The following is a 5,393-nucleotide window of genomic DNA, read 5'->3' on the forward strand; positions in this document are numbered from 1 at the left end:
AATATATTTTATTCTGGTGGACCCCACTCCATAGCCGTTCAATGTTTAAAAACTTGTTTTATAGAAAATTCTTTCAAAATTCCTATTTTGTTTTTCACACATTTACTTGTGTAAGTTGAACTACACAGGAGTGGCTGTGTGGTAAGTAGCTTGCTTACCAACCACATGGTTCCGGGTTCAGTTCTACTGCGTGGCACCTTGGGCAAGTGTCTTCTACTATATAGCCTCGGGCTGACCAAAGCCTTGTGAGTGGATTTGGTAGACGGAAACTGAAAGAAACCCGTCGTATATATGTATATATATATATATATATGCGTGTTTGTGTGTCTGTGTGTGTCCCCTAGCATTGCTTGACAACCGATGCTGGTGTTTATGTCCCCGTCACTTAGCGGTTCGGCAAAATAGACCAATAGAATGAGTACTGGGTTTACAAAGAATAAGTCCCGGGGTCGAGTTGCTTGATTAAAGGCGGTGCTCCAGCATGGCCACAGTCAAATGACTGAAACAAGTAAAAGAGTAAGAGTATGTAAAATGTTAGAGAAAGAAATTTAGCTGTTTCTTGCAATACATACCAATACATGAAGCTGAAGCAAATTTTTTTTCAGGGGGCCCTTAAAATGCTATTGTGGATTCCCCATTTATTTTGTTGCACAGACCCCACAAAATGTTATATGGACCCTGGTTGAGAACCACTGGGTAAGAGTAGGAGAGAAATGGACAAAGCTGTGAAGGAGTTACATCATAGATGGGAGTGACTGGGTAGATTTGGGGAGAGATAAAAATAATGGGAATGGGGTACCAGAGTGGATGTAAGTAATTACTTTAAATCCATTTTCCATACCAGCATGGTTGGGGTGAGTTGTCCTCACAATCTGTGTTTATTCTTAATAGGGGTCACTTCCCCACTAGACAGGTTAGTAAAACACTTATATACATTTTTGTATAATTTCTCCATTATATATAGATATCTGTCACCACTTGACAACCAGTGTTGGTGTGTTTACATCCCTGTAACTTAGTGGTTCAGCAACAAGATGCCAATAGTATAAGTACCAGACTTAACAAAATTAAGTAGTGGGGTTGATTCATTCAACTAAAAATTCAAGGCGGTGCCCCAGCATGGCCACAGTCTAATGAATGAAACAAGCAAAAAAATAAAAGAAAAGATATACGTAAATGAAAACAAACAAAACTCTTATGATTATTTTACTTTTATTTATATTTTTATTATCATTTTTTAAAACTAAATTATATATATAGTAAAGATTGCATTTCATTTGTCTTTTCTTCCGATTTTTCAAATTCAATATTTTTTTTTTTCCAATATCATTTTTATTTTTTTCAGTTCAATTCAGTTTTCAATTCCGGGTTGTTTTTGTTCATTTCATTTCATTTTATTTTATTGTTTGTGTCTTTCTTTCCATTACTGAATCACACAACTGTGGCTCCCCACCATCTCTCTCTCTCTCTCTATCTGTCTATCCACCTGTCTGTGTGTCTGTCACTTAGTTGCAAGACAGAGATAGACAAACAGACAGAACAAGATGAATGGAGTGGTGACATTAAAGGGAAGATAAAGAAAAAAAAAAGAGGGGGTACATATTTACTTACCTACCCCCTCTTTTCTTTCTAACTGAAAATTTTTCAAAAACAGAAAAAAACTTTAAAAAATACCATTTTAAAAACATGCCCCCCCTCTTTCTCTCTCTTCCTCATCAATTCATCAGCTTGCACCCCCTGTACAAAATTATTTTAAAAGTGTAAAACAACAACAATAGAAGATAAAAAATAAATTTTAAAATGTTAAGACACACTTTGTCTACTTAGTAAATAAAACCCTTAATATCTCAGTCACCTCCAGAAAGATGGTGTACCGGCACCACTCCAAGACTTTTGGTTACATCACTCCTCTCTCTCTCTGCTTTTGACATGCCATTCACCTCCCCCATCCCATTTCCTCTTCTTTTTTTCTCTCTCTCTCTCCCACCTCCATCACTGCTCTGTTGCTTTCTTTCTTTCTTTCACTTCTCCTACTCCCCGGCTCTCTTAACTTTGCTCCACTCTGTCTCTGCCACAACCAACCAGCACTCCACACATCACTCAACCTTGAGGGGAGAAGACAGAGAAGGTAAATAAATTAACCTCCTCATCCAAAAAAATAATACAAAAAACAAAAAAAAAGAAAGAAAAACAGGAATTTGTTACTGTTGAAGAAATTGTTTTGAAGACGGAAGGAGAGGTTGAGGAGTCAGGAATAGGATTAGCTAATTTCTATATCCCTAAATCCAATATTCATTTTCTCGATCTACCCCCCACCTCCCCTGTCACTGTTTTGAATGAGATGGTGGTGGTAGGGGAATCTATTGATTCAATTCCTGTCTCAAATACTTTACAGGAATATCAAATGTCCCCCTCCTCTTTCATCTTTTGCAGAAGAGGGGGGAAACAAGCAAAGTTGACCTTGGCAGGATTTGAACTCAGAACAAAAGGGTCCATAGCTAAATACCACACCAGCATTAGTTGTGGTACACTAACCGGTTCTGCCACCCACCATTTATGATGTTCATTTTAAACTTACACTGCACTCAAACTCTCACCCCCCACTTCTCTATCATCTATCTATCCTTTTACTTTCATTTCAACCATCACACTTTCCCTTCCTCCCACCATTACTCTCTCTCTCTCCCTCTCATCACGATACTCTTTTGTTCTGACCACTCAATGGTCAATGCCAATGCCAGTCATTTGATACAATCAAGAATCAACCAATCACCCCTCTACCACCACCACCACCACCACTATGTTCTCAATAAACATCACCTATTGGTCTGTGACATCCAGTCTCACCTCTTCATCACTCTTTTTCAGTCTCCATCACCTCTTTTTCTATCTGGTTTTAACCCTCTCATCCACACCACCATACATATTCAGTAGTCCTACCTATTTCTTTACTACCCACAAGGTGCTAAACACAGAGAGGACAAACAAGGACAGACAAATGGATTAATTCGATTATATCGACCCCAGTGCATAACTGGTACTTATTTAATCGACCCCGAAAGGATGAAAGGTAAAGTTGACCACAGCGGAATTTGAACTCAGAACGTAGCGGCAGACAAAATATCGCTAAGCATTTCGCCCGGCGTGCTAACGTTTCTGCCAGCTTGCTGCCTCCATATTCAGTAACCCTACCTGTCTGTCTGTCCCCTCTCCCATCACTATCTACTTTATTTATTACCCTACCACTCTATATTCATCTATGACCCTCTCAGTCATTGGAGTAATAGCTTATCTTTCTCTAGGCAGATTATATATACCCTATTTTAACGCTTATAAGGAACCCCCTAATTTTTGGGGCTTCAAATTTGGAAAAAAAGGTTTTGTAAGGGATTATAGTACTATCCATGTGTAGTAAACTCCCATATTTTTAAACCTAATTTTTGACAAAAATGGGTTCCTTAAACATGTTAAAATATGGTATATATATTTAATTTAGGCATTGCAAGACTAATAACCTGGCGTAGAACTCAGTGTATATATGCTTCAGAATGGTAATAAGAAAATGAGATGACAAAGGAACAAAGAATTATCTTATGAACTTCATAAGATATTCCTTTGTCATATATATATTATTTATATTAAGAGCATTACTATACATAAATGCCTCATGCTAAGAAGGACTCTTAAAGTCAAAACTACCATAATTAACACATTGTACTGAACACAAGGGAATGCAATTCTCGAAGCGAGCTTTTTAAAAATTCGAAAAGCCCACCTCTTACATAGATATATGTGTGAACAATTCTATGTACTATGCTGGACATGTTTGGTGTTCGTCTGGTTTGTTGATTTTTTTGTTGTTCATTTTTATGTGTCTTGATTATGCATGCACTGACAATTAAAAAGTGCATTTTGTGCACTAATTATGAAATATGATCTGCAGCTGAATCTGTTTTAAAAGTCTCGCTTCGAGAGTTGCATTCCCTCGCGTGCGGTACAATCTGTTTATTATTTATTGTACTTTTGACTTTAAGAGTCCCTCCTGACATAAGGCATTTATGTATAGTAATGCCCTTAATATAAGTAAATATATTTAAAGTGAATGATTAATAAATTTTTCCCTTATGAGGTTTTGCACGCTAACTACTTGATAATTTCTTATAATGATTTTATCCTATTCTTAAATTGTATGTATGATTGATTCAATAATCAGTACAGGTGGATTTGGTAGGCAGAAACTGAAAGAAGCCTGTCGTATGTATATATATATATGAGTGTGTGTGTGTGTCTTTGTTTGTCCACCACCAGCATTTGACAACTGGTGTTGGTGTGTTTAAGTCCCCATAACTTAGCAGTTTGGCAGAAGAGCTGATAGAATAAGTAACAGGTTTACAAAGAGTAAATAAATAAATACTGGGGTTGACTTATTTGACTGAAAATTCTTCAAGGGGGTTGCCCCAGCATGACTGCAATCTAAAGGCCGAAACAAGTGAAAGAACAAAAAGCTACAGAGTGCTAATACACGAAACTCTCAGCCTTTGAGTCATTCTGTAACTTCTGTTGATTATTAATAAAATTATATATATATATATATATATATATATATATATATATATATATATATTATATATATATATATATATATATATATATATATATATATATATATATATATATATATATATATACATATACATACATACACACATATACATACATACACACATACACATACACACACACATACACATACATACACACATACACATACATACACACATACATACATACATACACACACATATACACACATACATACACATACACATATACACACATACATACACATACATACACATATACACACACACACACACACATACACACACACATACACACACACACACATACACACACACATACACACACATATACACATACACACATACACACACATATACACACACACACACATATACACACACATATACACACACACATACACATACATATATATATTACACACACACACTAGTATACTTTCCACTGGTCAATCAAATCTATTAAGACATATTAATCATATTCTCTCCACTTATCTAGTCTTCGTCTATGACCACCACCAGAAATAGGATTATTAGCCTAACTCTATTCTTCCTTAATTTTGTGGAAGCCGTCACCCATCCCATGCCTAACTCAAACTTTCTTTACTTTCAGTTTCAGCTCCTCTGTTCCTCCGCCACCTTAATGGCCTTCCCCTGTATCCTCCACTTCCCACCTTCCTTCCTTTCTACTCACCTTCCTCCATTCTTTAAACCCTTAGACACCTTCCTATCTCAAAAGACTCTTCTTCTTGCACTTTCCCCATCATCACCAATATACTTCTTTGTTTTTAT

General features: G+C 36.3%; 1 long non-coding RNA gene across 1 annotated transcript in view; it reads left to right on the forward strand.

Moving 5' to 3' along the window:
• The window catches only part of LOC118767682, a 129,481-nt gene that overhangs the window by 117,932 nt on the left and 6,156 nt on the right, over positions 1 to 5,393 (forward strand). The gene's annotated exons all lie outside the window — the stretch shown is intronic.

Source organism: Octopus sinensis, linkage group LG23, assembly GCF_006345805.1.
Source record: "Octopus sinensis linkage group LG23, ASM634580v1, whole genome shotgun sequence".
In the NCBI taxonomy this organism is placed as follows: domain Eukaryota; kingdom Metazoa; phylum Mollusca; class Cephalopoda; order Octopoda; family Octopodidae; genus Octopus; species Octopus sinensis.